Raw genomic sequence first — 8205 nt, forward strand, 5'->3', positions numbered from 1 at the left:
ATTCCGCCTGCTGCTACCCCCCCCGCCCGGGACTCCCAAACCCCACCCGTGACGGCGCCCGCCTCCACCTCCGTGGCCCCACACCCCACCAACTGACCCTAAGACCTCCCCGGGAACCCTCAATTCTTCGTCATTGACTCAGACAACCTAGGAACTTCCCCAGCCCTGCGCAGGGACCCCCAATTCAGTGACTCCCTCAGTTTCATACAGTCACTCCGGAGATCCCCACGCCCCTCCTTGATGACCGCAAACCTTCTCAGCGACCCCGCTGGTCCCGTAACCCCGCCCTTCCTACCCTGTTCTCCCGCAAACTTGGTGACTCTCAAGCCTCCTTCCGTAGGTTCCCACCGTCATCTGCAAACCCTCAATGCCTGATCAGCCGTTCTTTGCCCTGTTACCTCATGGTCTTCATTCCATGTCCCCCCTTCATCCTAAAGTCACCCCCACTGACAATCCTCGCTGCGCCCAGCCCGCCAGTGTCAATCGGCACGTGATTTAAAAATGCCCTAGCACCCTGTTGGTGCCAGGAAGATCTGGAGAGGAATGCGAAGTAGTAATAGTTGGAGGCGCCAAAAGAATTCTGGATTGAGTGTGTGGGCGCTGGCTCTGCCAGGGTTGTGCTTTGGGAACCTGGGAGAAGCCCTTTCTTCACTCTGGACCTCAGCTTCTCCTCTGTATTGTGATCAGGTTGGGTTAAAGGACCTCAGAGTTTATTTCCAGCTGTGAAAGTCTGCAATTCTCAGTCAAGATAATACTCCTTTGCAATCATTTTTGTGCCCTTCCCTAAGGAGTTGACTCTGGTAACCTCACCCCAGGGTCCACTTGCTTCCTGGTCCTTATTCTCTCACTCCCCTGACCCCCTACACTCTTAATAGTCCGTACCCACTTCCCTTGATCAGGCCCCATCAGTTAACATGCTTGCCAAGCCGCATAGCAGAATGCTTCAGCTCTAGGCATTCATGTGATAAGAGACCCGAGTTCTAGTGTGACTGTAGCCCTTCGGCTGTGGCACCTCAGGCATACCGTCTAGCCTCTCCGAACCCTCATCTCCACTCTTGTTAAGTGAGGATGATAGTAGTGCCTGAGATAATGTGTCCAAAGCACTTGGCACCTTGCCTGGCCCATGTTTACCCTTCAACAACCTCATGAGATGGTTGCTATTATATCCACCACCATTTCCCACTTTTGTTCGTTTTGAGTTGGTTTTAAATAAATGAACCTGAAACTCAGATAAGTATCACAGCTGGGATTTGAACCCAGTCTTCAAAACCCATTTGCTCCGTTACCTCTCGAGCCCTCAAACCTATCTAGTTTTCTAAGTCACCTTCAGCCTAGAGGCTCTGTGCATGAAATTTGTGCACAGGTAGGGTCCCTAGGTCTGGCCCGCGATCAGGGCCGATCAGGTTCCCCACCTCCCTGCCTCCTTCCCTCGCTCCTCAGTGCCCCGCCACCACCGCTGGTGGCCTGCCATGTTCCGTGCCGCTCCCTGGTGGTCAGCACATGTCATAGCGAGCAATCAAACTCTCAGGTCTCCTGGTCGAACTCCCGAGGTGACAATTTGCATATTAGGCTTTTATCCTATATAAAAAAAGAGTAATATGCAAATTGACCAAATGGAGGAACAACCGTTGCTATGATACGCACTGACCACTGGGGGCAGATGCTCAATGCTTCCACAAAACTCAAGGTTTCTGTGACCCTTTGCCCCATAGCTTTATGACTTCCTCAACCCATTGTTCATGACTTTTGACCCCACATGCCCTGACACCCCTGCACCTTAATACATTACTCTCTTCATTCTTTGTCCAGTTGTCGTCTCACCCTAAGAGTCCTTGGAGCTCCTTCTCACTTCATTATTTCACCCTAAAGTGTCTCCCACCTCATTGGCGTTTATCCCAGATCCTCTCATCCTATTAAGTTCCTTACCTGTAGGAATTCGTACACTCTAACGCCCTCTAGCCCTGCAGTCTTTCCTCATATGATCTCTTCCTGTTTTCAGTCTCTTCTAGCATGGTAGCTGCATCCCTTCTGCCATCCTCTACCTAAACCTTCATCTACTAGTTATTAGCTCTGGTGTAGTGACTGCCTTCACCCAGCTTATAACCCTTTCATCTTAAGATCCTCCTTTTTACACTCTGTCCAATAAGCTGTGAGATCCTGCCTCTCAGATTCCTGGATCTCCTGGCATTTTCATCAGTGTTGTCCTTTTCAAACCCGAATCATCTATCACCTTTTCCCTCTCCCTGTGCCCCTGTCCCTTCTCACAGTATCCTCTTGGTTTCCCTTGTTTTTCTCCCAACCATCCTCACCTCACCAATCTTGATAACATCGATTATAATGTAAACCTCTCTCCCATCCCAACTCTGCCTTCTTCCTTTTTCCTGTGCGTCTAACTCCAGGACCACATGAACCACCCTGCCACTCCGCCCTCTCCTTCCTTCACACACAGCACTGTCCAAACCACTGGCCTCTTTGGCTTGTCCAAAGAACTACACAGTTCTCTGGAAAGTTCTGATAATAGATCACCAAGCTCACAGCCCTTTAAGAGCAAGGAAATTCTTCTGAATCAATCTAACCTTGTGTCCTTGACCCACTCCCACGACCCCATCCTGTTTATGAAACTGCTTGCTGTATGTGCCCTTGGGGTAGAATGCTTTGAGTGTCAGCTTCTGCCTGCATTGAATTAGCTCCATTGTTTTCCAAGCCCTGGGAGGACCTTCCTCTCCCACCAGAGGACTGGTGAGTAGCAAAATGTAACGTTAAGGATTCACATCCAAAAGTCTGTTCTGTGGGTCACCAAATTCCCAGGCCTCCTGTAACGTACTTACTGACTCTGCAGCAGTAAATATAGCAGAGGGCACAGCCCAGAGTTAAGGAGGGGTAAACTGCAGGGTCTACAAATTCCGTGGGTTTATTTTATTTATTTACTCTTTTTTTTTTAATCCTCACCCAAAGATATTTTTCCATTGGTTTTTAGAGAGAGTGGAAAGGAAGGGGAAAGACAGAGAGAAATATTGCTGTGAGAGAGACACATTGGTTGTTTGCCTCCTGCACGCGCCCTGACCAGGGCCAGGGATCAAACCTGCAGCCTAGGTACGTGCTCTTGGCTGGAATCAAACCTGGAACCTGTCAGTCCGCAGGCTGAGGCTCTATCCACTGAGCCAAACCGGATGGGGGTGTGGGTTTGTTTTTTAAATATATTTTTATTGATTTCAGAGAAGAAGGGAAAGGGAGAGAGAAATAGAAACATCAATGTTGAGAGGATCACTGATCGGCTGCCTCCTGCACGCCCCCTACTGGGGATGAAGCCCACAACCTGGGCATGTGCCCTGACTGGGAATCAAACCGTGACCTCCTGGCTCATAGGTTGATGCTCAACCACTGAGCCACACTGGCAGGGCCCACACCCCACCCCCACACACACACTGGGATGGAGACCACAACCTGGGCATAGGTCGATGTTCAACCACTTGCTCCATTACTCCTCTTGCCCTCAAACCTGCCTAGTTTATGCTGGCCAGGATTAAATTAAACAGGGTTTTTGCCTTAGGTTTATTTAATCTTTCTTAGGGCACAGTACTTCTGCTGCTTTGTATCTTTGTTATTTGTGTATTCTTCTCACCCAGCCTTCCACCCCCACTGTGATTTCTTGGAGAAGAGAGACTGGGTTTTCTTTACCTTCTGTCATCTTAATCCTGTCCCTCATGTTTTCAGATAGTCAGTAAATACTGGGTTGAATGAACACATTCAGAAATTTACATCAGTACAAACAAGTGAAAACAGAAACAGCTTACATCTGCATTCACTTGTAGTTACAACAGCCCTCTCCGCAAATCCTTCTAAAGGTGACAGTGGGCAGAGTTACTTGATTTTAACAGTCTGGAATTTAGACATCTCTTTTTTTTTTTAGTCATTGCTCCAGTGGGGGGAATGGTATAAGTGCTTGTTTTTACTGTATTCTGGTAAGATTAGCGATTAGGTTGACATCTTTGCTAGAATACCGTGGTTACGAGGCCAGGGTCTGTCATATATAGACCAGTTCTTAAAAAAACAGCTAGGTGAAATATTCAGTGTGGGTTTCAGAGACAGAATAGAAGAAACCAAATTAACAAAATGTTGATAATTGTTGAAGTTGGGTAATGGGTTCATGGGGTTCATTATACTATTCTTCTGTTGTGTATGTTTGAAATCCATAATATAATCGTTTAGTGGTTTTGTTTATGTGTGTGTGTGTTTTTTTAAAGGGCAGCTAGATGAACAAGTGAGAGTTTATCACAGTTCCTTGGAAAACACCTCAAAGTAACTGAGCTATAGCTGAGTCAGTACCATTATCTAGGTTGGTAGTATTTTTAGTCCTGGCCTATCTTTGACCTCTTCTGTTTGTGAGATACCAGGGTGCTAAATACAAAAATTAGCACCCTGCAGAATTCTGTACCTGATGGCCTGGGAATGGTAACATCCTGGCAACAAGCACCTGTGGCTATGGCCCTTCCGTGAGTCCCAGCCCAGGTGTGGTTTCTGGTGGTAATAGACTGGACTGGACTGGGCTGGGCTGGACCTGAGAAGAAGGCAAGGCCTGGGGGAGGCGAGGGAGAGATCAGATTCAACTAGGTTCTTCTGGTCTAAAGCGGGCTATTACTGGAAGATTCTAAAGGTATCGATGTTCGTTCATTCACTCGTCCATTCTACAGATGTCTGGTGGATATGCTAGAGGCCAGGTACTGTTCCCTGTGGATACAGCACTGAATAAAACAAAGTTCCAGGACTTTAAGAGCTCATCTTTTGGGGAGTGGAATAGGGAGAGATATACAATAAACAAATAAGGAAAGTATATATTGAGAAAATTAAGCTGAGAAGGGAAATAGGGAATACCAGGAGTCAGGATATTACATTTGAAATAGAGTAGTAGAGAAGGTCGCACTAAAAAGCTAACATTTGAGCAAAGAACTGAATGAAGTTAAGGAATGAGCCATGTGTACACGTGGAGGAAATGTATTCTAGTCGGCAGGCATAGCAAGTACACCGGTCCTGAGGCAGGAGGCTGCCTTGTATTTTTTGCTACTGTTATGAATCGTAATGCAAATATCTGATATGCAGGATGTATTTCGGAGACCCCTGTGAAAGGGTCGTTCGGCCACCAAAGGGGTCGCAACCCACCGGTTGAGAACCGCTGTGTTAGAGGATTCTAGGCAGATAAGTGACAATAACTGACATAAAGGATCATTCTGGCTGCTGTGTTGAAATGTAGGGGCCGAGAGTGGGGAAGGGAAACTGGTTAGGAGGCTACTGCAATGGTCCAGGCAAAAGAAGCTGGTGGCTTGGACCGAAAGTAAAGCAGTAAAGAGTGAGAAGTGGTTGGAGTCTGGATATATATTTTGAAAGAGGAGCCAACAGAATTTGCTGATAGATTGGATGCTGCACGTGAAAGAAATAGAGAAGGTGAGGATGGCTCCCTCATTTTTGGCCTGAGCAACTAAAGGATGGAGTTCCCATTTAGTGAAAATCAGGGGCCTGGGGAGGAGGAGGTTGTGAGAAGGGGAAGATAAGGAATTCCCTTTGGAACATGTCAACTTTGAGATTTTTTTTGGATATGGGGGTATTGACCAAGCAGCTGGATTTACAAGCATGTTAGACATGAGTAGATTTCTGCTCTCCTGGGAACTAAAAGAACACTCTTACTAGGGAAGAGACGAAGGAGTATGGTGGGAAGGCAGTTCAGGTGCGAGGCCGGCTCTGCCACTGTGGAGCTGTGTGATCCTTTGGGACGCCTCTGCAGCTCTGGCCTCTGTATCTTTATCTGCGAAATGGCTGCTTTAGACTAGGGTTGATGAATTAGTGCTTAGAGTAAAGAAGGTAATACATCTGTAAGCTTGAGATTATTTTGTGCTGAGCCCTACATCAGGTGGCGGCATCTCCCTCCCTCCCTCTCTCCCTACAGTAATGTATAGAGAGTACCTACCTTTCGCTGGGTGCTATGCTGGATCCAGGGGCTTTGATGGTGTAGAAGGTGCATCCGTGCCTTTAAGCCACCTGGGGTAGCTTCACTGCCAAGTGCAGAGGGAACGGGCTGGAGTCTGTTGTCTGGTGTGGTGTTAACCATGGAAACCTTGTTGCTGACCTGGGTGTGGGAGAAAACTGAACATGGGCGTCAGGATGAGGCAAGGTAGTGTTCCGATGGGGATACTGGTCATCCTAGTTGGGGCTGGTGGAGAGTTAGGGGGGTGGGACTCAGTTCCTTTCCTCCACTTAACATTTACTCCTCTGCTAGGAGCTTCTCTTAAGGAGCTCATAGTTCCAGAGTAGATGGAAGTCTGTGGAGTTTCAATTGGATCTAGTTCACAATAAGTGGCGCTGATTTAGAATTCAGATTTGAGCTAAAGAGCTCAATTCACGATGTGACCTAGTACTAGTATCTGTGGGCACATTCTTCGTTAGGTGCTGATTGAGCTGAAACGCATGCTTTCCAGGAACTGAATTATAAGCAGGATAACGGAAAGTAGGAGTGTGTTATTTCCCCCCCAAAAGAGTCAAGTGTAAGGAAAACGTATGGCAGGGTTCAGCTCCTCACTGCGTCTGGTAGCAGAGGCTCCGCGTGTTTGCCCTTATGTCATTTAGATGTCTGTGTTAATGTTGCAAAGAGAGTCTGACAGGCTAAACAGAGTCTCAGACACAAATCCAAGCGCAGCGGAAGCCATTGTCTTTAACAGGTGGCATTAAACTACTGACAACACCGCAGGGGCCTCCTGCCCTGGCCACTGTCAGGAAAGGTGTGGAAATGAGAGTGACCATTGAGGAGCTCACCAGTGCTGTGCAGTCATCTTGGCTTTGCTGGTGGAAGTGCAGTTCGGCATCAGAAAGAGCTGCCGTGTGGGATGTGACATCCAGTGCCTCACAGCGTTCAGACTGTCTGAGCGGGACGGAAGGTGCTTCCTCAGTGCCGCTGGGTTACACATCCAGGCCTGCCCTCGGTGAGGATGCATCTCCGAGCAGCCCCGGTGTGGTTTTTAGCTTGGTAGTGTGTCTCACCACATGACTCCGTTTGGTGGAAGTCCCTGCTGCTTTGGGATTTTGACAAAGCATGAGACCCACGCAGTTAGGAACCGAGGGACGGGGCGGGGGAGACGTGGCAGGGGTACCTGAGACCAGTTCTCTGGATCTGAGCTCATCCTCTTAACCTAGGAAGTACTGTCCTGGGACCTTAAAAACAGTAAGGAGCCCCCTGGCCAGGAGACCCAGTTAATGGAGCACTGTCCCATACACCAAAAAGGTTATGGGTTCAATTCCTGGTCAGGGCACATACCTGGGTTGCGGGTTCGATCCCAGGTTGGGACGCATCAGAGAGGCAACTGATCTGATGTTTCTCCCTTCCTTTCTCTCTAAAATTCAATGAACATATCCGTGGGTGAAGGGAAATTAAAAAAACAGTGAAGGGGGAGGTAAAGCCTGCTTAGCCACTATTCCTGCAGGACCACCAGGCTGGGACACAGTGTTTCCTCAGGTCCCATATAGATTTGCTGTTGCCTTGCGTTCCATGGCATATAGGAATTGTGAAGCTCCGTTTTCAGATGTGGTTTTGCTACAAATCTGTAACATCATGGAATCTATCCTGTCAGCACTGGACTAGCCATGCCTCACAGAGAATCATAGATATTCCTGTAACCAACAAGGGAATGCAGAGCATGCTTTTAAACTGTCTTCTTTTATTCATTTACTAGTGGCCCGATGCACAAAGTTCGTGCACATTAAAAGGGGATTAATTAGAAGAAATATTTTTTTAAATATATTTTATTGATTTTTTACAGAGCGGAAGGGAGAGGGATAGAGAGTTAGAAACATCGATCAGCTGCCTCCTGCACACCTTCTCCTAGGGATGTGCCCTCAACCAAGGTACATGCCCTTGGCCGGAATCGAACCTGGGACCTGTCATTCTGCAGGCCGACACTCTATCCACTGAGCCAAACTGGTTAGGGCTAGAGGAAATATTTTAATATTGCTATTTGCCTTTCTCTATAATTGAAGTGTCAGAGATGAAAGAAAATTAGTAAAATTTATATGAAAATCTTCCTCCTGTCAGAGTCTGGCACATGCTGCGGGACCCAGACTCAAGTCTCCGCCCACCCGTGGCGCCTAAAAATCACACGAGACCCAGACCCAGCAGGCCCCAGCTCCATTGGGCGAGATCCAGATCCCACCGACCCCACCCTT

Source organism: Myotis davidii, unplaced genomic scaffold (genome assembly GCF_000327345.1).
Source record: "Myotis davidii unplaced genomic scaffold, ASM32734v1 scaffold1036, whole genome shotgun sequence".
Taxonomy (NCBI): domain Eukaryota; kingdom Metazoa; phylum Chordata; class Mammalia; order Chiroptera; family Vespertilionidae; genus Myotis; species Myotis davidii.